Here is a 27,185-nt window from a genome sequence, read left to right as displayed (position 1 = left end):
ATTAATCAAAGTGGTCCAATGTAGTCAACCTGCCACCAGGTCATTGGCTAGTCACCCAGTGAATAGTGTCATATCTAGAGCTCAGGGTTGGTGTCTCCTGATGGCAGATTGTCACTCAGCATCAGCCAAAGCCAGGCCAACCTTGGTGATTAAAGTTCATGTTGGTGAGTCTGTGCATGACCACATCCTTTCCACCTTGGTCATTTTGTTCATGAGCCCAGGAATGACTAAGGGAATAAGTTGGTTGCTATCCAGAGATACATCACTCTTATCTATTCAATTATTAATGTTCTCTGCTGAGGTCACATTTTGGTGATATGATACATCTTCATATCTTTTGTCAATTTTGAGATATCTATCTATACACACTATCCTCAAATACCTTTCTTACCAGTTTTCCATGTTCCTTCCAACAGTCCAGCCAAGCCATTTGCTACCTCCCATGAGTCAGTATGCAATCATTTTCCTTCTCAGAAAAATGCACAGCCACTGTCCCTCTGGGGTGTCACAGGAAAGGGCTTTGGGATCTCTGCAGTCACTTTTTGGTTGGTACTTGCATAATGTGTGGAACCATCTGTAACCTGGGTTATTATTTTCTCTTTCTTGGTCAGTCACTTATAGGGCATATCTCATGAAACTTAGGTCCGTCCTTGGAGACAGAGGACATTGCAGCAGGCACAGGAACTACCAGTATATAGGGCAACTTCTTGATGTAACTAATTTGTCTCTTTAGGACCTGCTTGGGCCAGAACACCTATGTATCACCTCTATTTTATGATAGATTGATGTTGTACTTGTCCAACTTTATGGCTTGGTAGAGCAACTAACACCTAGCTCATGATAGGTGTCTCAGGTTGCATGGTAACTTGGTGGCCCATTGACTGGTGTTTAGTTTCCACTAAGGCCCAAACATCAGGCCAAGCACTCTCCCTCAATGGGAAAATGGTTATTTTTACATGAGATCAGGGTCTTGTTCTAAAATTCCCAAGGGCCTCTACTGTAATTCACCTATGAGAGTCTGTCAAAGACTCTAAACAGCACCCTTAGCATCCTTAGCTGCCACTGTTCCAAAGGTAAAAAATCTGTTTTGTCTATCCCTGATCTCTGATGTGCCTTCTACTCAGTGAAGAATATGGGTTGGATTGGTTTAGTTACTTGGTAGATTTAAGAGCTACTTACAATTCATGCACTAGTCTTTTTTTTTTTAGAGTTAGAAATTGATTTGGATTTTTGGAACTCATGATTAGAAATCTTCATTTTGCAACTTCTTAGCCTCTATCATGCAATTCAGTGGATCCAGTCTCATGCAAGGTCATGTGGTATATGTCTATGTACACAAACCACCTCCACAGTTATATTTGTGTGGTGCCAGAGTCCTAGTTCCTGTTCTTCTCAAAGACCTCCCAGATGTCACAGTTCTACCGCACTTTCTGCCTCCTCTTGATAAAGAGATGGTTTGGTTTCAGGTAAAAATGAGGTCATCCTGCATGGCCCCATATATATGGATGGCAGGGATCTCTGGTACTGAGGAGGAGAACTCAGGAGTTAGCAAGAGCCTGTCTAAAGGTAAGGCCAGCATCATGGTCACAAACATGTTGTCCTCATCCCGTTGTTTCTCTAGAACTTGCCCCTGGTGGGTATTTGCCCATATCTTTCCATACTCTCTGCAGGGCAGACTTTCAATGGGGGTTTTTATGTACTAATGTGACACCATGTGTCTTTAGTATTGATCGAGTAGGAACAGCAATTTTCAGGGAATGCTTTGCTTTTTATTCCCTGTTCACTAAACAGAATCTCATGGGGACTTTGCAGTATAATTTTTTCCCCAAATAAACTCAGTCAGTTTGACACTACTTCCTGTATGCTGGGAAGGTTCTCAGGCTCCTCCCCTCCAGGAATGTGAACACTTCTTCACCAATGGCCAACAGTTTTGCTGAGGGATGAGCTAGTGAAAGTTTGTGTTATTTATTTTGATAATACATACTCTACTTAAAAAATGTATTAGACTTTAGACTTAAAAGATTAGGTAACAGGAGAATATGACACAGTGACTTCTTAACAGAGGAAATGCTAAGCTGTGACTATTGCACTGCTTCTGGAAACTGCAGAATGTTTTTGTTTGAAGTGTCCCTCAATCCGGCTGTTTTCTTCCTTATTTCTCTGGAAGGAGATTCCCTACACCCTTCTTTCTCTTCAACTTCTGGCTCTAGGGCTCACAGACTTTCTCCCTCCCCCTTTGCAGTCCTAAACATATCTTTGAACTCTCTCCAGAACTCTGGTAACCTTTCTACTAATCTGTCAGATCTCAGTAGCTGAGCTCCTGGCTCAGAGCCATGGCCCTCTGAAGAGTCTTCAGGACAAGAGTAGGTGAAGCTTGTGACCTGCCCTGCCCTTAATGTGACAGTCCCACCAAAGGGCTGTGTCTAGAGCTATTAATGGGAACTCCAGGGATGGTTGTGGTAGGCAACAGGTACCCAGCACCCAAAGCAGCCTGTTGATCTGTTTGGCAAGCATTACCAGCACATTCTGGACATATTCAGCACATTCTTTTCATATTAGAGGCTGCCAATTGTCTCTTTAGACAGCTGGTGTGTGTTCAAGGCATGCCCCCTAATACAGTCCCCGCAAATAAATTATGATCTACATAACCTTAGAACTCACAAATTTGAATTTATTGCATGATATTTTCTTTTAACTAGAAAAGATATAAAACACGAGCCGAGTTTGTGAGATGACCTTGGTACTCCCTTCTCACCAGAGCTCTTTGACTTCTGTAATGAAATTGGACCAGAAGCTTCAAAGATAGATGTCAAGATCAATGTTGGGTCCTCCAGTAAGTTTGCCAGGTGGCTTGGATGTGTGTTCTGTTCTGGTGTTGGTACCATGCCCTGGGTTGCATCTTCTGTCTTCTGATTTAGCGTCCCTGTGGCTTCTACTCTCCTGGGAGGCCTTCAGGGTTCTCTGGCCTTGTATCTGGCATTTTTGTTCTCTCTTCCATTCCTCTCTGCCCTCTAGGACCAAATATTTATATTCTATATTTTAGGTACAATAAGCCACAAATATCTCATAGCTCTTGAAAAACGTAAAATTATAATTATTTTGGCAAAGTATTTGAAATTTTTCTTTTTCAAGAATTGATATGTATTTCACTTAACAACTGTGGAATTATTACATGGGGTGTGTGTGTGTGTGTGTGTGTGTGTGTGTGTGTGTGTGAGAGAGAGAGAGAGAGAGAGAGAGAGAGAGAGAGAGAGAGAGAGAGAGAGAGAGAGAATATTCTAGTAACTGGGAATGTAGGCCAAAACCCCTATTTAGATGAAATAGAGATCTGTGCTACTTTCTCTTGCTCCTCGGGCCTATGTGTGCCTTTTGCCAATACAGGCTTCAGGGAGGTGTTCCTTTCCTTGGACAGCTAAATCTACAAAGCTCATGGCTTTCTTCCCATCTGTTCTCATTTTGCTCAGTCTGCAGGTAATTCTGAGAGACCTGAAAGATGTGGGCACTGTATTCACCCCAGTGTAATGGCTCATTTGCAGAGTAACATTCCTCCGAAGTGACATTGGAGGACTGCTTTCCTCCAACTATAGGCAAATCGTCACTTATTTCCAAGTCATCAAAATGACAATTTCATTTGATCTTTTGAGTGAATATATATGTGTCTACAGGAGAGAGAGGGTCCGCCCATTATGAAGGTAACTAAATGTTATTTTTAAATCTAGCTTTTTTGTTCAAAAATATAAGTATGTGCTTCCCAAGCTAAAGATTCTGAGTTTTGGCTTAGAAAACTATCAGGCTAAAAGTACTTAGATGGACCATGCCAGCCCTCTCAGCATAACAGCCATTAACCGGACCAGCATTTCAGTTCTCACAGCAGCTTTGGCATAACAAGCCTGTATGGCTGAGTACTCCAAAGTGTCCCAAAGGGTTCATTGTTGGTTAAAGTAAGCATTTATGGATCTCATTAAGGATCTTGCTCATAAAAAGAAATGGAGGCACTCCTTTTCCATGCAAGAACTTTAATGTGGCTTCCTCTTCCCTTGCCCTTTGTGTATTCACCTGAGCAGCTACACATGAGGTTCTGTGCAGGTAACAAAACTGGGGGTTCCTGATGGCCCCAGTCTTAATCCTATCCTGTGTAGACCCTATGCATTTGAACTTTCTTCTAGGAGTCGGGTGTAGCTTGCTAGCTGAGGTGCTCGGTTGGCCAATGGCATCAGCCACAGTAAGCCAGTGCTTGGCCAAGGAGTTCTGGATGCCCTGCAGACTCATCCTGAATCCTTTGAGCTGAGTAGTAGCACAGAACTGCTCCTCCCTGTGCCTAGCCGACTCCCCACTGCATACCCTCTGGCTCTCCTCATCACTTTCTTCCAAAGGCAGAGCAGGTCTAGGAGCTTCTGCAGTGACTGACTCTGGAGGCTTAGAAAGAGAAATGAAACCGGGAAGGAGAGTGACAGCTGCCAGGGTGATTTCATGCCTGACTGGTGTTAGCATAAACTGAAGACAGAGGGGACTTTTTATTTCTTTTATGTAGAAAATTTCTATCCGTATTCATTTGTTTCTTTATGTTTGGTTGGGTAGAACAGGGGAATAGCAACAGGGAAATCCAACAGTGTGGTTCAGAGCTTTATGAAGATGAGACACAGGCCATATGCACCCTCAGCTGCTGGTCTTTATTGGAATGAAAAAAACTATAGAATCCGATAGGATTCATTTAGGCTTCTGATTTAGGTTGTTAATCTTGGTGGAGTCAGCGTTATGTACCAGGCACTCTATGGTGACTTCATGAACACCTCATGCAACATTTGCAACAGTTCTCTGAGGGTAGGTGTGATTGGCAGCATTTTTGAAGTAAGGAAATGAAGTTCTGAGGGATCAAATAACTGATCAAGATCACACACTGGCTAAGTGACTATGACTGGGATTCCCGCTTTCCTTATAGACTCCTGCATTCTCCCAACAAGGATCTCACACCTTTCCTATTCCACAACCAAAGACACGCTTAACTACACTGACCGAAAGCAATCATCTTGATACATTCTCTAGAAGCCAAGTAATAGTTGTTGCTAGTGAAAAGGATCATTCAAACTTGGGGTGGTGGTGGGGGTGGCATGAGTGCCAGGTGCACTGTGGGGGAATACAGAATAGCCAGGGCCCAGGCAGAGGAACTGCAAGCTTTCATATGAAGCAGAGAATAACTGTTTTTAATTTCTCTGAAATCTTAAGGTTATAGGGTGGGCAGGAATCTGCTCAGTCATGTGACTGTATGTGGGGTGGTGACAGTTGGTCAGATATGTGTGCATGTATGCAAGGGTCTATCTCCTGACTGGAATTGTCACCTGCAGTACCCAGCTGACTTCAAAGTTGGCTCAAATGTATCTTCCAGGCCAAGGAGATGCCAGTAGCTACGAGTTTATGATGTGAAGGTATTTGTTAGAAGACCCAGCTTCATATGCTTGCTCATGTCACGAACCCAGGGAATTGTGGGATGAATAGTCTGGATGAGAAAAGACACAGTGAGTAAACTCTGGAAGCGAATGCAAGACTGGACAGAGGCTGGGGTATTGTAGAAAAGCTCTTGAATAGGGTGCCAGGTTTAGGATGAAAAGACGTTTGACCTAAGAAGTCCCAGTGACCTGTAAATGACAGTAGACTGTTCTACAGAGAGCTCAGTGCCACCTTGAGGAAGGAACTCTGCTTTCTTGCTCTTCAAACTGTAGCCACAGCATTAACCGAAAACACACCAGAAATGCAGAGTTTCAGGTCCCATCCTAGGCATCATGAATCCACACACGTCAATCAATGTAATTAAAAAAAGTTAATGGTATTTTATTTTCTCCACCTCTCCTGCACTTGTTATTTTTGCCTTTTTTGATGGAGCCATTCTAAGAGATGCGAAGTGATGATCAATTGTGTCTGTAACTTACGTTTCCTTGGTGGTTAATGATATTGGTCATTTCTTTACAATTAAAAAAATGGTGTGTATGGATGTGTGTGAACATTCCATAGCATGCATGTAGGGGGTCAGAGGATCACTTTGTGGAGTCAGTTTTTCCCTTCTACCTTTTAAGTGGATTCTGGAAATTGATCTCAGGTTGCTAGGCTATGCCTGTGGAACCATATCTTTGGCTTGTTTTTAAAAAATAAACCAGTTAATCCTATTGGCCATTTGTATATTATCTTTTGAGACTAGTCCTTAGCTTAGAAGACAAACAAACCAAAGCCCCAAACCACACTCAGGTCAATCTGTTTTCTTTGAGTACTTGCTGTTACAATCACGGGTTTGTAATATTTTCTTTGTCCATGTGACCAGTCTCTTGCCAACTCTGTTCTCTGTGCTGCAGAAGAATTTTAGACACAACTCCATTTCTGTATGTCTGCTTTTGTTGTCTTTGCTCCTGGGCTCACATCCAAAAAGTACCCACCAGACCAGTGCCATAGAGCTTTCTGCAGGAAGTTTTACACTTCTTCAATCCGTTATGTGTTGATTTTTATTTGTGATGTTGGATGACTCCCCAAGTTTGTTCCTCTACAGGTATAACCCTACCTCTCCTGTTCTGTTTCCCATTCTGTGTACTTAACATCTTTGTAAAACATCTGTTGGCCTGTTCTATTGGATTATGTATCCATTTTTCTGCTAGTACCATGCTGTTTTGATTAAAGGCTTTTAAAATATGTTTTAAAAATCAAGGAATGTGACTAAAACATTGCCTTAAGATTCTGAATGAGACAAAGCTGACTTATCAGCACTCCATTCATTTTTTTGAAATTCCCAACCAAGGTGAGGAGAAAAGAAATGAAGCTCACATGAACATTGGAAAGGAAGAAAGGGAATTATGATCCACATGAAGTACACAGAGCCAGGATCTATAAGGAAATCCCAATGAATCCAGAAATATGAAGAGTTAGGTAACTATGCTTATATAAAAATTAAATGAAACTAACCACAGGTCTGTGCACTCACTACAGTTGAGAATTTTTTTTTTTTTTTTTTTTTTTTTTTTTTTACTTTTAGCTGCATTATAGCTGCATTATTTATTTATTTGTTCCTGTGCCATAGGTATTGGTTTCTTCGGGGTTTTTTTCTGGGATATCTTTTTCTTCTGTGCAACCTCCTTTTCTTACTTTGGAACAGTTTGTTCCTTTTCAGTGAGGATCATCTCGATGTGGAACAGGGAACTGATGTGTGGGTTAATCTGGCCATGAGCTCCATAGGTTCGTCGGAGAATCTTAGGTCTTTGTTCACTGGATATGTTCAGTGACTAGAGAATCTGCATCTAAACCCAGAAGTTCAACATCACTCTGCATTTTTGTTTTGTTTTGTTTTTCGAGACAGGATTTCTCTGTGTAGCTTTGCGCCTTTCCTGGAACTCACTCTGTAGCCCAGGCTGGCCTCGAACTCACAGAGATCCGCCTGGCTCTGCCTCCTGAGTGCTGGGATTAAAGGCGTGCGCCACCACTGCCCGGCACTGGTTGCTCTTTTAGAGGACCTGGGTTCAATTCCCAGCACCCACATGGCAGCTCATAACTGTCTATAACTCCAGTTCCAGGGGACTGGACACCCAGGGCAAAATACCAATGCACATAAAATAAAAATAAATAAATTTTAGCCAGGTGGCGGTGGTGGCACACACCTTTAACCCCAGCATTCCCTGCATTTTTAATCATGCACGGCAAAAATTCAGCACTCATTTTGGCCACCAACCCTGTGTCCAGCCCCACGGTTTGGCCTGGGTGCACCTACTATCTCCACCATTATACTGCTGGAACAGTACACACTACTTCTTTAAAGTGACATCTTTTAGATACTTAGTGGCTTTTGGATATGCATACCCTTGAGGGCCTGAGTAGTTTCATAGAGTGGGCCTTCAATCAAATCGGATATTGGTTGGTTACTCTCACAAGCTTTTTGCTCTCTCACCCTAGCATACCTTACAGGCAGAATATTATTTTAGATCAAAGGGTTTGTGGCTATGGTGGTGTTTACATTTCTCTTTTGGCAGCAAGCAGAGTGCCTTCCTGTACCCCAAACACTAGCATGTAGGTGTGAAGGCTCATGTATGTAGGTACCTGCTCAACTTCTCCATGTTCGATGAGTTGTGTAGCTGTTGTCCTCAGCACTGGGGCCTTGCCATCAGCTTGTGGAAAGCAACCTATAGTCTTGGCAACAGCCTGAGTTGTTTTTGGGTTTCCATGGAACCCCTTTGGCCAACAACTCAATTAGATGTAACCAAATCCTGGTACTAGAAGCTTCATTTAGTCATCAGAGATGTCCTGTTGGGGCTCTGTTTCCATTATTTAGCAATTTCATTTAGATGGCCTTCAGATATGTCTATATTTTTGGAAGCTTCTACTGTATTAGATTTCCATACTACCTCTCAAATGGTCCTTAATTTCAGCTGTCTCTCCCTGTATTCTCTCCCTCTTTCCATTCTTTCCTTCCTCTTTCCACTTGATCCTCCTGTGTTAGCCCTCCCATCCATCCATAACTATCTATTCTATTTCCTTTTCCTAGGGAGATCTGTCTGTCCCCAAAGCACTTTATTCTATATCTAACCTCTGTGGTTCTATGGGCTGCAGCTTGGTTATCATGGACTTAACAGCTAATATCCACCTATTAGTGAATACACACCATATTTGTCTTTCTGGGTCATGGTTAACTCATTTTGGATGATTTTTTTCTAGTTCTATCTACTACCTGCAAATTTCATGATTTCATTTTATTAATGGCTGAGTAATACTCCACTGTGTAAATGTACCCCACATGTTCTTTATTCATTCTTATACTGAAGAATATCTAGATTGTTTTCAATTTCTGGCTATTATGAATAGAGCAGCAATGAACATGATTGAGCAAGTATCTCTGTGGTAGGATGAACATCCTTTGGCTATATGTCCTAGAGTGGTATAGCTGGATCTTGAGGTAGATCAATTCTCGTCTTGCTGAGGAACCATCATAGTGATTTCCATAGTAGCTATACAAGTTTGTACTCTCACCAACAAGCGATGCATGTTCCCTTTGCTCTACATGTATTTTTTTTTTAACAAACAGTATGGAGAAAATTGGTTTTCTACTGAAAAATAAAAGATACTTAGCTGGGCAGTGGTGGTGCACACCTTTAATCCCAGCACTCAGGAGGCAGAGCCATGTGGATCTCTGTGAGTTCAAGGCCAGCCTGGGCTATAGAGTGAGTTTCGGGAAAGGTGCAAAGCTACACAGAGAAACCCTGTCTCAAAAAACCAAAAAAAAAAAAAAAAAAAAAAAAAAAAGAAAAGGAAAAAAAAAAAGAAAGACACTTGATGCACTCATACTAAGAAATAAATTTTGGATTGGGGAGATGGTTTAATGGATAAAGTGCTTACTGTTCAAGAGCTGAGGGCTGGAGTTTGGAACCTAGAACCTATGTAAAAAGCTGAGCAGGCATGGTGGTTGCCTGAAGTCCCAATACTTGGGAGGCAAAGACAGGGAATCATGGGAGCAATCTGGCTAGCTAGATAAGGCAGAATTAGCATGCTCTGGGGTTGGTAAGAGACCCTGCTTCAGTGAGTGAAGTGACGAATGATGAAAGAAGATGATTGTCATCAACTTCAGGGCTCCATGTGCATGCACTCACCTGCAAAATTTAAAGGTTGTCTCCTAAGGATCTTAGTGGACAGACAAGATTATAATATACATTGAGATGAAATAGGTACCAATCTTCAGAACCTAATGGACAGGCAAGATTATGACATGCATCGAGATTAAATAAGTGATAACACTCAGGACCTACTGAACAGGCGAGATTATAAATGCATTGATATTAAACAGGTAATAATCATCAGACACTAATGACAGGCAAGATTATAACATGCATTGATATTAAATAGGTGATAGTCTCAGAACCTAATGGATAGGCAAGATTATAGCATGCATTGATATTAAGCAGATGAGTATTCTCACAGCATAAGGGTAAGGAAGGACTAAGCAAGCATGGCCTACAGAAGGAAATACTGCTTGGTGTAGTCTACAGTTAGAATTTCTGTTCACTGAAGTCCCGTAAAGCCAGGATAGTGTTGCAGACCTACCATGCCAGCACTCAGGAGGTCAAGGCGGAAGGAATGAGCTTGAGGCTGGTTCGGGCTTCGTAGAGAGACCCTGCTCAAAACTTAAAAACCACAAACCTAATGCAAACAAATAACAACAAAGGAAATGTTATCTGGATAAATAAGCTACTGCTTACTAGGAAGCAAGAGAAATGACATGAGAGGGAAAAAATGGACAAATGAGATGACTTTTAGAGAATCGATTTTGCATGGCAAATTGGTGGTCAATTCATTGTTACCTGGGGGAATGCAAATTAAAGCCAACCATTTCACATCAGTTACTAGTAAACATTTGGGATTGACTGAGACGTCGAGATGGAGGAACTCTCAAAACATGTAACATATTTATCCATTATATACATTAGTTACATGTAATATATAAATATTTTATTTTTGCATCAATAAAAATGTGTTTAGGCTGGAGAGGTAACTCAGCAGTTAGGAGCAGGTACTGTTCTAGATGATCTCATACCAATTCCCAACACTCCCGTTAGATAACTCACACCTGCCTGTTAACTCCATCTTTAGAAGAACCAGCAATCTCTTTTGACCTCTGTGGCATCTGCACACATGTGGCATACATACATTCGTATGTATATACATACAAAATACATACACACATATCTGTAAATAAAAATGTGTGCTGTGGTCACCCATTAGAATGTTACACAGCCACGAACATCAAGGAACATTTATGTACATCAGCAAGGACCAACCAGATGAACATAATGCTGAATAAAACAAGGTATTAGGAAAATAGTATTGTCATAATCCCATGATTATAAATCAAATGTTAACAAATATATATGTTTAGGGATACATGTACAAATACTAAACACTGTCCATTACCAGCAGCCCGTGATGATGTCCTCTTATATGAAGAGTGGGTTGCAACCAACATTGGTAGTTTCTGGGATATGTTCACAATTGTTTCTTGGAAAGGATGGTGGGTAAGCACTAAAAAACAGTTACAACAGCAACTTCTCTTGCTGGCATGGGCCAGATGCCAATGCCCAGAGAGCCTAGAATCACCCACATTCCGGTGAAGATGTACATTTTCTCAGGCTGACTTCACCAAGCCCCGCTTTGATTTCCCCAGAACCTGCAGCCATAGGTTTCTGTTGCCCACACCCCTCTTCCAGGCTATCAGCCCCCATTCACTTGATCCCAACTCATGACATTTCAAATGGTTTGTGACCCAGCTGCTTGTTCCATGTGCCTTTGGAGACTCTGTTGATTATTGGAAGCTTCTCCTGCTCTGCCCAGGGACCCTGAAGACTCTAGGATGATCTGACTTTCTAGCTGAAGACCTCCACCCCAGGTTACACCAGGTTTCTCCCTACTCGATTTGTTGGACACCTTCCAGTACTGAGGATTGTTTCTGTCCACCCTGCCAGCTCGTTTTCCTTCTGGTAGCATTAGGACAATGTCTATGCAGCCTTTCACATACTTCCCCTGAAAGAAGAGCTTGGTGTCATACAGTGGCTTTTAGATCAAAGGTGACTTCTCTGCACCCTTGAGGTCATCTGCTGTTTGCACAGGCTACTGGATCTTCCTCTAGCGCTTTTACTGAGTTAATGAGGGTGGAGAACTGGAGGGGGAAAGGCGGGGGAGGTGTTTGCACAGTTCTTCTGTACTCCCTTTCCACTCTCCTCTCCCTCCCTTCTCCCCTCCCTTATCCTCTTCTTTCTTCTCCTCCCTTCTCTGTTTCCCTTTTTCCTCCCTTCCCCCCTTTTCTCATAGTTTTCTTCTTGCAAAGCCTTATGGATGCTCGGCAGGTACTCTACCCCTGAGCCCTGAGCCCTACCTGTCCTTCCTTCACACCTACCCCTCTCAGCTTCCCTGTGATTTTTAACCTTCCCAACTACCCCTGCCCCATCTGTGAGGCTTGGCGTTTCCCTTCTTCCTGGTGTTTGGTTCTAGAATGTACTCTGAACAAAGTTTGTCCACCTCAGAAATATAGGGAGGAGAAACATTTGAATGGCAGCTCCTTTGGGTGAGGGGAGGGCTGAGTACTAAGAGGTGGGCAGGTTGTCCTTTTCAAAATGAGCAGGGAGTGCGCAGCCACAGCCAGCATTGGATGGAGGAAGTCCTTGGTAAATGACCTTTTTGATACTATCAGTGCTGGCGGCTGCTCAGTTTCCTAGTACACGGAGGAGACATTGCCTCATGGCCTTCTGCACGTGTGGAGGTGAAAGAATGTAAACCTGGCTAAACTTCCGTGTTCCTTCTTAGCTCCCTCCGTGATGAACTGGCAGCTGGGAAAAATACAGGAAACAGTTCAGACACCCCAAATTAGCCAAAACGGATGGTCCAGCTCTAGCTGACAGTGAAAAGCAAGGAGGCAGAGAGGGAGAAGGGAGGGACCGAGTCGTGTGGTCTCCGAGGCCCCAGGATGGTACGTCCTTCTGTATTCACTTTGTAAAATATGAGACGATGTGAGCCAAGCACAGCTTCGTGTTGCTCAACAACAGAGAAAACACTGAGAAATGTGGCTTTAGGCAGCTTTAGCATTTTGTAAACACATCCCAGAGTGAGATGGCCACAGTACCACCCAACTATGTGGTCTTTGGGACCGACCACCTGTGGTTTTTTTTTGTTGTTGACTGAGAGCTGTTTTGTGGCATACAATTGTGCTTTCTTGGTAAACGCCAACATCTGTCTGCTTGAAAATGGCATGTAAATGCATGAATTGAAAGAGGTTTGAATGCCTGCTGGAGTTGGGTACATACTCATTAATGCTGAAGCCCAGAGAGGGAGTTGGAGAGGCCAGTTGGGCCAGCAGAACATTCTGGCCAACTCTCTTCCTGGGTGGAGCATGGGGCCTGCTCTCCTTCCTCTGAGGGGCTTCTGCACCAGGTCCTCTGCACAGCTGGGAGACTCTGGATGCCCAGGGAAGACCCTGGTATGTTTGGGGCCAGCATCTGGGGACTCTGGAGCTCTCTTTCCGTCTTCACAAGCCTCCAATCTGCACCAAATGTTTCACATTACTCAGTGTGAAAAGCCTCCTATTCTTTCAGATTTTTTACAAGTTCATACATCCGTGGAAACCTGATATTCCATATTTCATTCTGCTTTGTGGATGTCATTGTGAGGGATGCGGGTTCACAGGCAGCAGGCCCCTTCTGGCTTTGATCAGCTTGACCGCAACTAATTGTAAATGGGGAACAAACGAAAGAAATATTTACAAATTTCATGGGAATTCAGGCGGGGCCTAAGCTTCCCCTAATGCCTCTATTCACAGCAAATGTTTATTGAATATTTTGCCTCTACTGTGTACTTCAATATTTATATAGTATTAGGTTTTAGCTTGTTCTGAGGGGACATGGGAAGTTAGCAAACTGCCCTGACTTACCTAGCTCCTCGGCTGTTCCCTCTTCCTTTTCCGTTTGCAAACTTCCTTTCTTTGCCATCACAAAATCTGCTTCGGCCTAAAAAAAAAAAAAAAAAAAAAATAAGATAAAATAAATCTACTCAAATTCCAAAACCAGAGCTGGAAGAAGGGGAAGGGAAAAAAAATGGTGGGTGGGGGGTGGGGGGCGGATTGAAAAAGGACTGTAAAATCTAAAACAAATTTTGAGTTGCAAAGTTGAGTTGGGGAAAATCAAATGAGAATGTTCAAGATTTGTTCAGAATAAAGTCATAAACGCCTGGAGCCAAGCGAAGCAGCTGTGGGGTCTTGCAGGCTGGAAGGCAGCACCAGCTCAGAGCGGAATATTATGCAATTAATCAGCACTTATATAGCTACAGAGGAACCCTGAGCCCTGTTCCCGCAATGCCAATCCGCTTGACTTTTCCAGAAGAATCTTTGTTTACACAGGCTTTATGTCTTCTCCCTGGGGGTTGTGGAGAGGCTCCCTGTATAGCTGGGAGGGGTCAGTGGCCCCTCTTCCACCTCACCTGCCTCATGGCAAGTTCTGGAAGCTTCCTGGACACTTCCTGCTGCTGTCATGAGCTGTTTTTGCTAGAACGCTTAGAGAGCTGATGGGCCAGATGCTGAATGGAGGGGAGGAGGCGACCTCTGTCTAGAGAGTCCTTTTCTGTCACCTTCTTAGATGGCAAAGATGTCTGGGATTTGTGGACACTGTCATAATAATTGCCCTAGCAACCGCACTTTTCCATAGGAGCTCTGCACATCTGCATGTGCTCTGTGCCCTGGGCTTGCTCTACCCCAGAAGTCATAAATGTCAGATGAGATTCTTCTACAGACAAAGGCTGGCTTAATCTGCCATCCTCATCTTTCCCAGAAGAACAGCACATAGAGAGAAAGACCCCAGATGACTCCAATCCATGATGGAGTCATGACCCCCAAGTGGGTCTCAGTGGCTGCACAGAGCCCCAGAGTTTAAAGGAGGAATGGGAAGTTGGAGAAAACATAGTTAACTCCAAAGCCGGTAAAAAGGACAGACTCCAAAGGGGCACTTTGGAAACAGTTCATTTCTTTATAAGATTAAAATCCCACTTCCGAACTTTGAGGAGGCTACAAACTTTAGTGGAATCAACAGTGGACACAGAAATTGGAAATCAGGCTTACAGGTTTGTAAGTCATGCTTTTTCATGTTCTGATTTTAAAGCATTGAGAAATCTTTGTTCATTTAAGAATGATAGTTGTGGCTGGGTAGTGGTGGCGCACGCCTTTAATCCCAGCACTCAGGAGGCAGAGGCAGGTGAATCTCTGTGGGTTTGAGGCCAGTCTGGTCTACAAAGTGAGTTCCAGGACAGGCTTCCAAAAGCTACACAGAGAAACTCTGTGGTGGTATTTTACTTGTACTGAAATGTGATTTTAATTGTATGTTAATAAATAAATAAAGTTGCCTGGGGGTCAGAGCTATTAGAGCCATAGCAAGGCCGGGCGGTGGTGGCACACGCCTTTAATCCCAGTACTCGGGAGGCAGAGGCAGGCGGATCTCTGTTTTTTTTTTTTTTTTTTTTTTTCTGCTCTTGCTGAGGACCTGGGTTTGGTTCCCAGCACCCGTGTGGCAGGTCAACAGAGATCTGCCTGCCTCTGCCTCCCAAGTACTGGGATTAAAGGCGTGTGCCACCACCGCCCGGCCTTGCTATGGCTCTAATAGCTCTGACCCCCAGGCAACTTTATTTATTAACATACAATTAAAATCACATTTCAGTACAAGTAAAATACCACCACAAAACTCTGTCTCAAAAAACCAAAAAAAAAAAAAAAAAGATAGTTGTAGGATTGGAGAGATGGCTCAGTGGTTAGGAGTGCTTACTGCTTTTGTAGAGGACCAGAGTTCAGTTCTCAGCACCCAAATTTTGGATCCCAACTGCCTGTCAATCTGCAGGTCTCTGCATGTACATGGTCTCCATAAACTTACACAAGTACGTATGCATATACATAGAAGTAAATAAATATTTAAAACAATAATAGTTCTTAAAAAGGAGGCTTTGGCAGATGATGTTGTAAGTTCAAAGTTCTTTTAGTTGTGCTGCTATAGAACCTTGAAGGATTTTTCAATATTTTTCCAAAACTCAACTGCTGGTACTTCTTAACCTGATTGTACCATCAAATTACAGATGAGGTTAAGTGCTTTATAGCTACGGCGTCATGGTGAAACTTGTAAGACAATCCATATGCTCTTATAAAACCAAGTACTGTGTATTGAAAGAGAGTGGCTGACCTTAAGTTCAGCCCATGTGTTTGTTAGTAAGCGTGCAGATTTGTTCAGTTTTAGACTAGTGGACATCTACAAGCTTGCCTGCATGCCACAGGCATTCTGTCTACAGACAGTTCTTACTTATTCACATTCTATACCATGTGGTATAAAATATATGGGTGGATATCAGGAGGCATTTGTAAGAAAAATAGGCCATTGGCAATGACTTTTACCAATGCTGATAGGTACCAGATAATACAGGAAAGTAAAGACTATACCAGTTCTTTCAGTCTTACTACCCCCATAGGCCCTGTCTTCTAAATCATGGAAAAATGGGGGAAAAGATCAGACAAAGATATTAATTCAACTTTTCTGGACTGCTTCTGTGGATCTACCCCTCTGGTACTGTCAGAGACCCAGGCTAATAACAGTACCTACCTCATGGCATAGTCTTGAGTTCTGAATGAGTTGTATAAAAAGATAGAGTGTAGCACTTAGCACATAATAAGTGGCACATGAATATTAGACATATTTTGTTTCTTCAAGAGCTAAGACTTATTTGTTTTTACCAGAATATTTATTAAATTCCTGTCTTCATTGTAATATCAAGTATGTTCTTTGAAGTTAGATTTCCTTGTTAGAGAAATTCTTTAATTTATTGGATTAACAATTCTGCTAATTTGCATTTAACATTCATGTGGTTTTGCTATATTTTTATATAAATGTCCCAAACATTCATTATGAATTTTAATTTAATGCTATATGTATTTGTATGTGTGAATGTCTGTGGTTATATGTGCATATGGGGGGATGCACATGTATGTACATGAATGTAGAGGTCAGAGGACAACCTTGGGTATCAGTCCTCAGACACATTCTAATTTTGTTTGAGACAGGATCTCACATTGTCCTGGAATTTGCCAACTAGTCTAGGCTATCTGGTCAGCCAGCTCCAGGGACTTGCCCACATGTGACTCCCCAGCACTGAGACTTTAAATACATGGATTTTTTATGTGGGTTTTCAGGACCACTCCTCAGGTCCTCATACTTGTGAGGCCTTACCTACTCTGCCATCTGGCCAGCCCCAGTACTCATCTGCAGCTGTAGTACACATGCAAAGTAAAGGTTCATTTCCTCCTTTAAAACAGGGGGGAGTCTGCTTACAGTGCGATTGTGGAATTCTTGAGAGGTCTTCCCACTTGCCTTAATAGCCATGTGCTCTTGGGTCAGTTTTCTTCAACGTGCCATAATGGGGAAAATGGCCTCTTCCCTAATTACCCGTTTAAAGGTAGTGATCAGCGTTGTGAAATTGTCAGCTATCAAATGGACTGTTCAGCACCAGCATTAGAGCGCTTCAGCCCAGCAGTAATTAACCAATACGGAGCAGACTGTGAACAATTGTGGGGAAGTGGTGTTTACTTCTCCTATTAGGCACTTGTCCGACATTCACAAACAAGGTATAGAAGCCACCTATTCAAACCGTAATTTGATCAATGAAAACTGTTCCATGTCCGTGTTTTTATGCCACCAGCAATATTTTGAAAAATAACAAACTAAAGAGGAAAAGGAAAGCACCCGGCCTGCAAGCGGTGCCTTTTCGCACCTGAACAACATTCCAGAGCGGGGTCTTATGGGACCCCATCTACCTCAAGTTGACCAAAATGAGGGTGACCCATCAACAGTAGAGCTCTTTATCACATTGTTTTGACACAGAACAAGTGACATTCCTCAGACCCCCTTTCATGTCACAGTCTGCCATGAAATATGCCTGCAGCAGCAAAACTGGCCGCTATCAGCTCCATCCCCATGTGGCTTATCTGATGGCAAGTGAAAACTGACACTGGTGGGGAGGGTAACGACAAGAGAACCAGACAGCCATTCACGTCTGCTTCTGTGTTCCCTGGGCAGTTTCCCTTAAACCTGGAAAACTGCTCAAGAACGAGAGGTACTCCCATTTCCATGAACTTATATAAGGAAAAGAGGCAAGTCTGCACACCTGTGTGTCTTATGTCTTTTAAGTGCTCACACAGAACAGAGACATGGTGACTATCTATGCAGACAGGCTTGGGAGTGTGTCTGTCTGTGGCCTATGACGTGGCCCTGTCAGTGTATGCAAACATCAGTGTCAGTGAGGTTTCTATAACATCCTGAGAAAAATGAGGATGAAGCTGTCGAGTGGACAAAGTTCTGAACCCAGCGGTGTTCAGGGTTGGTACTAATGGGAGGCCATTGCAGGAGGATCCCTCCCACTGTAATCCTTCTTTCTTTTGAGAGAGAGATTTCATTGTCCTGGAATGCAGCATGAGGTAGCTTAGCACCTTCTCCTGTCTTGAGTACTGCCAGGCCTTGCCTAATAGCAAGGGGTAAGAGTCTGCTGAAAATGGACACGTGGTTTTGTAAACAATGACATAGCACTATAAACATCTAATAATTATATATGCTAATACATCCCATATATCCAGGTTTTCAACTGCAAGCATTTCCTAGGGCTTCTCCCTTGTAACATCACTATCTATAGAAATGGAATGTTAGCTGTGGTCTTGGCTTAATTTCAAAGAAAGTGACTCCAGATGCCTTCAAACATGGAATCTGAGAAGTAGAAGCCCACATGCTGCATTTTTGCCTTTAATTGGGTATTGTTTGCAGAGAGAGAGAGAGAGAGAGAGAGAGAGAGAGAGAGAGAGAGAGAGAGAGAGAAGGGAGAGAGGATGAGAATGAGCAAATCTTAAGGCATAACGACACATAATGAAGTGTAAGTCATTGAACAGTTTGAAGTGTTTGGACATAGGTGTTCACCTATGAAATCTATCATTTGGATAAAAGCACACACTGGTGAAGCCACTGTTGTAGTCAAGATAATTAGCATACTCAGCACCAAAAGTTTTCATGCCTCTTTGTAATCCTATTTCAGCCCCTCCAGACAAACCCTGAGTTTTAGTCTCTCTCTCTCTCTCTCTCTCTCTCTCTCTCTCTCTCTCTCTCTCTCTCTCTCTCTCTCTCTCAATCTCTCTCTCTCTCTCTCTCTCTCTCTCTCTCTCTCTCTCTCTCTCTCTCTTTCTCTGTCCCTCCCTCCCTCCCTCCCTCCCTCCCTCCCTCCCTCCCTCCCTCCCTCTTTCTCTATTTTAGAGAAGGTCTCACAAAGTAGCTTTGGCTGTCCTGGAGCTTACTATGTAGACCAGGCTGGCCTTGAATTCACAGAGCTCGAGTGCTAGGATTAAAGGCATGCACCACTACACCTGGTTTAGTTCATTATAGGTTATTGTATATTTTCTAAAATCATGAAGTATTGGTGAAATTATTAAGGCCACTCCACGTAGTTAAAAGGGAGGTTTATTTAGTGGCATAACTTACAAGTGAAGGGATAGGTAGGTTGCAGGGTCTGGGAAAGACGTAGTGCAGTCCGGCCGTGTTCTCTGGAGAACTCTGCTCAGTCTACCTCCAACGTCCAGGGTCCAGGAACCAAGAGAGCCAGTGCATCCAGATCTCGGGTCTTCAGGGCCTTCTCTTGGTCTCGCCTTGTAGGCGTGACAGTTACCGAAGCCTTAATGGGGGTTGGAACTTCCAGATCAAAGCTGGAATGGCTACCCGCTACATCTCCCCCTCTTGTCTAAATAAGAAGGTTCTAACCTAATACAAGACTATATACAAAGGAATGGTTATCAAATATTGTCCAGGAGTATTGAGGGATAATGACCTAGATAAGATGGAACTACAATCAATGCGAACAATATCAAGCAAGAAACACATACTAAAATCCAGAGAAGTCTAGAGCGTAGGTAAATGGCATGTTACAAAGATCATTCCAAAAGGTGTCCTATCCTAAAGAACCTGAATCTAATACTTAATATGTTCTATCTAAGATTATATATATATTATATATATATATTATATATATAATATATATATAAAACCTGAGAAGGAATATAATGGTACCTGAGAAATGGAAGATGGATGCAAGCAACTTTTGGGAATCTTGCAAGAGTAGACAGAGACAGCTGGCAGCCTGGACAGTCATCTAATGTTTTTTTTTTCTATCTTTGTCAACTTTGAATACTTATTTTGAGATTCACTCCAAAGTTGTAATGGCGATGGTTTTCCTCATTGTTGACTCATAGTTTTATAATTCAGACATCATATTAATGTCTATATGCATTTGAAATTTGTGTATGATCTGAAGTATCAAGGTTTATTTTTCCTCACAGGAATAGTCAGTTGTTCTCCACACCATTTGTTGGACAGCCTATCCCTTCTTCACTGAACTCCTGCATATTCTCACAAGCTGGATGAGTGGAGGCTCATCTCATTTTCTATTTCTCTCAGGCTACCACTCCTCTTTAACTGATGTCTTGTGAATGAGGATGGACAGACTGACCCCTGTGACACTTTCTTGGTTAAAAGCAGTTTAATTTAATATTTCTTTCTTTCTTTTTTTTTTTTTCCTGTAACAACTTAATTTACTGCTAGCCAATCCAAAGGTAGGAGACCTCACTTTCGGCTGTAGTTTCTAGATGCTCCTGTAAAGTTGAGAACCTGGCAGAGTGGGGTGCAGACACGCAGTGGGTCAGTGACTGATGTCAGAAAAGCAGCGGCTCCCCTCTTTCTTTGGGAAAGGAAGTCTCAAGATCTTTACTTGTCCCCTATATGCCTGATCGGTTCAAACTTTTCATTTGATTCTGGAAGAAACTGAGTCAGAGAAGCAAATGAGTTGGAATTACAAGGTGGAATCCAACAGTTTTTCTACCAAGGTGTGGGCAAACATTCTGTAAGACTGCTGTGGATCTGGACCTGAGTGTTTGCTGACAGATGTAAACTGCCTGCTGCCCATTCTAATCACTCAATAAAAACCTGTGGGGCTTGTGTTAATTTGTTTGTTGCCATTTTCGGGCAGCAGACAATATGGAGAGATTCAGTTATTGCTCAGTTCTCTTATGAGATTTTTTCATTCATCCAAACCATCTTTTATGCTCATTTTTTGTCATTAAATAAATTGCCTGCATCATTTATATATCCATGTATACATTTATATATACATTTATACACACGCAACACAACACACGTGCAACTTTTTTCAGGATGGTTTCTCTGTGTAGCCCTGGCTATCCTGGAACGCAATCTGTAGACCAGGCTGGCCTAGACTAGAATTCAGAAATCCAGAGATCTGCCTGCCTCTGCCTCTCAAGTGCTGGGATTAAAGACCTGTGCCAACACTGCCCAACTATATTGAGTGTTTTAATCTCTAGTAAGTGTCTATAATAAGCTAATGTTAAAAAAGACCAAAATGTACAGAATATGTATTTATCTTTCATTCATAATTTTATGCCTTAGATTGTTAAGGGTGCTTACATCAAAATGGACTGAAAATTTCAGTCTGTTAGCTGGAGAAATTATATAATTAAAGAGCTGTGTAGCTTGGTCTTCTTGTGGGACTCCTAACAGTGGGAACAGGGGCTGTCTCTGACTCTGTTGCCTGCTTTGGGGGCCCTTTCCCCCCTACCAGGTTGCCTCATCCAGCCTTAATAGGAGAGGAGGTGTCTAGTCTTACTGTAACTTGATAGACCATGGCTGGTTGATAGCTGTGGGAGACCTGCCTTTTTCTGAAGAGAAACAGAGAAGGAGTGGATGGGGGCAGAGAAGCGGGGGGAGACTTGAAGGAGAGGAGGGAAGGGAAACTTTAGTTGAAATATAAAAACAAATAAAAAGAGATGTGAATGAGTTACTGTGATGGAAAATGCTAGTTTAAGTAATGAGTTATTAAAGAGTCATATTAATTGAGTATTTGATTTCTAAATTTCCATTCATGTCATGTTTTACTTTTAGGAAACATATACCAATTTTTGAATTTTGCATAAAAAAGTAATCTAACTCTTTCCTATTTGTTTGCTTCTAAATTTTTTAGTCTGTAAAAATAGTCTTTGTGGGTTTTGTGACTCCAGATGCCTACATGTGTTGTCACCCAGTGTTGAAGATTTGCTTTTGTTATGCCAATGACTTAAGGCTTTGTTCAAATGACCATGTGATTTCATGTAATATAAACTGATTCTTAGAAAGTAAAGTCATGCTTATAATAAAGAGAGAGAGAGAGAGAGAGAGAGAGAGAGAGAGAGAGAGAGAGAGAGAGCTAAAGCTAATGTTAGTCTTTCCCAACAGATTAGCCAAAACATTACTATTGTAATAAGTTAAAAAACTAAGATAAAATAAAAAAGATAAGTGAAAAAATTCTACAAAAGCAATATGAATCATATAAAGTCACATTTTATTAATGAGTTTGGTAGATAGATATGGGTGCATTTTTGTAAAAAATTTGATGTCTTCTAAAAATGCATCTTCACTGTTAGACATGATAAAAATACATAGTTGGATGCAGGGTCGCTTGGCTCGGCCTGGGAGGAGGGGACTGGATCTGCCTGGACTGAGTCTACCAGGTTGATCTCAGTCTGCGGGGGAGGCTTTGCCCTGGAGGAGGTGGGAATGGGGGGTGGGCTGGGGGGAAGGTGAGGGGGGGGCGGGAGGGGGGAGAACAAGGGAATCCGTGGCTGATATGTAGGACTGAATTGTATTACAAAAAAAAAATAGTTGGAAGAACAGTTAGAATTTTTATTTAATATTTTAATGTTTTTATTTTACACATATTCCATACAAAAGCACTGAACTGAAAGCATAATGCATTATTATTTTACTGTGTTATCTCAGTGGCTTGTTACTAACTCAAATGTAAAGGGAGCTGCCGAACTGCCTTTCCTTTTCATTTTCAGGGTCACACTCCTTACATACACGGTTATTCTTTGCTTGCCAGGACTGTTAAAATGGCCTTTGTGGCAGAGAATTCTATAGACAAAAAATTCTATAGAGCAGTCCAAAGGTCAAGTGAGAACCTGTTTAATTAAGGCCAAGGCCAATGAAGAGCTTGGGGCACCCACTCCCACCCAGTGGACAGAGCACCCACTCCCACCCAGTGGCTGGCAGTTTCAGTGGCAGATGGATTGAAGAGAAATAATCAGAAGACATTTCTCTATATTCTGAGTTGCTCATATTTGGATGTAGATGCTTATAAATTCCTAATGTTCTCCCAAGATTTCCAGTGTCGGTCTCAACTGCCATACTATCTTTTCTCTTTCTTCTTGTTGTTTTTATCTGTTCATTATCATGTTCCTTCCTTTCTTTCCTTGTTTTTTTCTTCCTTTGTACCTCTTAAGGACTTGCTTAATTCTAGACTCATGCAGGTCTATGTTCTTCTCGAGAACCCCTCTTCACTCATCTCTTCCCATCCCCAGTTCCTGAGCACATCTCTCTAAATTGTTTCCACAGGGGATTCAGCCTTTCTTGGTCTCTTCACATCTGCCAACATGGCCATTTTCTGTTCTCGGTTTACAGTCAGAGCTGCTGTGAAAACTGACATCTCCTATGGGCTTAGAGCCTACAGGAGAGACAAAGCTTCATACTTTATGTGTCTTCTATGACAGGTAGATACCCTCTGTGTCACGTGCCTTAATGGAGGACTAACAGCAGAACTTGGGTAGGCAAGTAGGGCACTTGACTTGAGCATAAGGCTTGAGTGGACACAATTCCACTCAAGTGATCAAGATACATAATATTTTAGTATCTTGTTGAAAAAAATGGAATGTCCCCAAACTCCCTATGATGAACAAAATGTCAACGTTTTTAATTGAGATCAGACTCAAAGAGGTCTATACTTTCAGAGGATGGCAAGCTGTTCCCTGAAACATTTATTTAAGAATCTGAGCAGTGGTTCCCAGGCTCTCCACTAAGATAGCAGAGGCCTTTCATTACTCACACCTTGTGGGTATCACCAGTCTCATTGTAATTATAACCAGCATGGACAGATGGATAGCAGGATTTTTGGTACAGAACTCCTCGAAATGGTAACATAGTCACAGGTATGACAACATATGAAAACGCAGAAAGTGTGGTGGATTTTCTATTTCACATGGCAAAGTCATGTTTCCTATGCCCCCATGTGTGTGCTTACACATTCATAATAAACATATTACTTCTATGTGGATTGTTGCTTCAAGTGAAAAGTTGAAATCTAAATGTGCTTATTTTCTCTCAGTCCTGTATTTTCTTCTCTTCCTTACCCCAGATGTCTAATATTACTAGGAAATGACTGACTGTCCCAGCTTTCATCAAGATCTTCCACAAAGAAAGTATATATAGAAAAACAATGGTGTCCTCCTCATATTTTCTTTTGCATCCGAAGATCTGGCTTCTTGATCCAATCTTAGAATTTCCCTTACTCCAGAAATATCCACGTGCACTTGTAATAACAGTACTCAAGAGGTTGAGGCACAGGGACTGCCAGGAGTTTGAGACCAGCCTGGTTTACACAGTAAGACCCTGTCTCAAATGAACAAACACCTAATAAAGAAACCAGGGGTTGGAGAGATGGCTAAGTCAGGGCAAGCATGAAGATCTGAGTTTGGATCCCCAACACTATAAAAAGGCAGACACCTCTAACCCCAGCACCAGGGAGGGAGGATCCCTGGGGCTTGATGGTCAACTAGTCTTGCTGACTTGGTGAGCTCTAGATTCAGCAAAAGAACCTGTCTCAAAAAATATGGTGGAAAGTGATAGAGGAAGATGTCCACCAGGGTCAACTTCCAGCTTTTCCAAGCATGCTCACTCATGTGTACATGTGCCACAACTCAACACACGCAGAGACACACACCCCAACCATACAACAAGAATCACTACCTTAATGGGGGCTTTGCAGGGCAATGGGGATTTGGATTGTGTGTCCCGCTCTCCTCAATGGCCATATGAAATGTGCACAAGTCAGTCCCCTTTATTCCCTAAGCCCCAGCTTCCTCATTTGAGCAAAGATAGGGCTAAATGAACCAGCTGCAGGCTTTCACACTGGTCTAGTACTCCATGAGTTGTAAGGGTGATTCTCTCACCACACTGCTGGTTTCCAACCAATCCATATATCACTAGTTAAATCCAGACCAGAGGGACTGAGTTCTTACCCCACCACGCTGGCAATGTCCTTTCCATTTTCAGGTTCTGCTGACTGCTGGTTGTCTGCCTTGAAATCCAACTTGTCACTTTAGGTTTTCAAACCCATTCTTTCCCAAGGACAGGTCCTTATTGGTTCTCTGCTCTTCTTAAGTCTTGCTTAACTGTTGCTTAACGTCAAAGCAGGAAACCTGTGTGGCTTTGGTCAATTGAAAAGTAGTTCATTTGAACTGAACAGGTTTCACTAACGCTTTCTGAAGTCTTTTTGCTTCTACAAATGTAAGTCACTTTGAGTAATAGGATGGTATTTTTAGCATTTGAATAAGTTTAGGATATCTCTTTTTAACCCCAGTCATCAGCAATGAAAGGCTCTAAGTTCTGCTGTTGTTAGTAAGAATCAAGACAGGAATATTAGCTTCCTGTCCGTTGCTTAGTTACTTGGTCCATCTACCTCTGGTGACTTTGTGTTTGACCTGCATTATTGATCTATAAGGAGACTGGGGAATTGCCCTAATCCAGGTTACAGATAGTAAAAAATCCTAAGCGTTTTAGACATAAGACAGTCATTGCAGAAGCTGTGCATGTGGCAGGCTTGGTACATTTTAGTGCTTGAAGACTCACGTAGGGTCTTTAAAGCTTTGTTTTAAAGGTAGGGGCTTTCTTGCCTCTCACGTGGTGGCATTTCTGGGTTCCTGGAGGACTTTAGGTCTGCTCTCTGACTTCTGGAGCTACGAGAGAATCTGCTGCAGCAGAATGTAGGTCTTTTTCTGTCGATTCTAGGCTGGGTCCATTTTGCTCACAGGCCTTGCCCACAGTGTATCAGTAATGCCTCCCTCTTGAACCATTGCTTAGCACTGAGTATGGTGGTACATGTCTGGACACCCAGCAGTAGAAAAGTGGAGGCAGGAGCATGGGCTATCCTCAGCTACATATTGAATTTAAGGCTAGCCTGGTATACAAAAGATTAATCCTAACCCCTGCCCAAATAAAACTCCATCAAATGAAGTAAAAAAAACACCCCCCACAACACAAACCTTCATGACCTTACATGTTAGGCAGAAATATACGTTAGGAGCTGTCTTCAGAGGGTCTGGATGAATTCACCCACTCCTCACAGATCACTCCCAATTTGTACTTCAAGCTCTGCTTGGGTTTGATAGTTGTAAATTCATCACTGGCCAGGCAGTCAGGATCCAAATCAACGTCAGGAGGTTTCTGCGTACACACAGGTGCTGTGGTCATGTCTGGATGAGGTTTTGAATGAGGTTTCCATTCAGCGAAGAGGCAGAGGTTAAAGTGAATGAATAAATATTGGAGCTGTTGATGATCAAAATGCTGGGGCCACCACAGGACGATAGGAAAAGACTTAAAAAGTGCTGTCATCTGTTGAGGGGTGCATCTGAGGTCAGTGTGGAAGTGACTTAAACACTTACTTGAGCAATGAGGGAGTGAGTATATTAGCCAATGGATGCCAGCAGAAGTATGGGACAGGGGCCTGTACATTATGCAGTGAGGAGAATCATAACATTTTCAAACAACAAATCAAAAGTTTCCACCCTCCTAAGGAAACATTCACATGTTTCACAGGCAGTGTGAATAATAATTGGCAACTCTATTAAGCTAGCAAGATGAGTAGAAAAGCAATTTGAAGGAGTACTGATTGTGTTCCTTGCAGAAGTTAAAAATTGTATCATTCCAGTACAATCATTTTAGTTTGATCGACTCTAATTTTTTTTTTTTTTTTTTGCAGCTGCTAAGAGATTAGCAGAGACATTAGGAAATTCTAAATGGAATTCCCCTTCGAGGATCTACTTTTTAGAAGCGCAAAACTAGGGGTAGCCCTGATTTGTCAAACCACCTAGGAAATGTAACTAGGGTATGTGATTAGGAAAAGCACACCATATTAGCATAGTGTCCCTAGCTTAAATGAAACAAATCTGTCCCAACTGCCTAAACAGTTCCTGCGTGACCTATAAATTACCGCCTAGCTATATTGGCCAAGTCTCATATGTTTTAAAGTGATTTGATATTCTACCAGTCATTTGACATCGAACCTAAGAAAATGCACCAAGTCTTAAGAAAAAGGAAGGTACTGGCATGGAGAGTCTAAAGCTTTATAGCTGGAACCTCCAGTACCTGGATTCATCTCCTTAACAGGAACAGAGCGAGGTGTACTCTGTCCTCCTTAAGCTTCCAGGTGCTGTCTTCTGTTGATGCTTTTCTGCAGCCTTCTCTATAAAATCAATGGAAGGTGCTGCTGTGAATGGAATGACCCTGGGAAGAAGCAAGTGACGTAGGAGAGAAAATTTTCCCAAGGCCTGGCAGGCAGTTGCTGAGTAACTTTGCCTATTAGGGGCTTAAGAGTGTGGGTTAAGAGTTGGCAATGTTCATGGCATCTACAGATGAGTCCCCTACTGAAGTCTAGGAGTCTGCTCTGTGGACTGAGCACATGTGAGTTCAAATCCTGTTTTTGTCCGGTGTTAAATGTGTGCTTCTCATAACTATAACTCAAACAGG

General features: G+C 42.3%; 1 pseudogene; it reads right to left on the bottom strand.

Moving 5' to 3' along the window:
• Nucleotides 1-7,028: 7,028 nt before the first annotated feature.
• On the bottom strand, nt 7,029-25,910 carry LOC128095395 (60S ribosomal protein L17-like; annotated as a pseudogene).
• Between the last annotated feature and the right edge of the window lie 1,275 nt (nt 25,911-27,185).

Source organism: Peromyscus californicus, unplaced genomic scaffold (genome assembly GCF_007827085.1).
Source record: "Peromyscus californicus insignis strain IS unplaced genomic scaffold, ASM782708v3 Scaffold_4__1_contigs__length_199733344, whole genome shotgun sequence".
Lineage (NCBI taxonomy): Eukaryota > Metazoa > Chordata > Mammalia > Rodentia > Cricetidae > Peromyscus > Peromyscus californicus.
The sequence above is the reverse complement of the archived record's forward strand: the minus strand, read 5'-3'. Positions and strand labels throughout refer to the sequence as shown.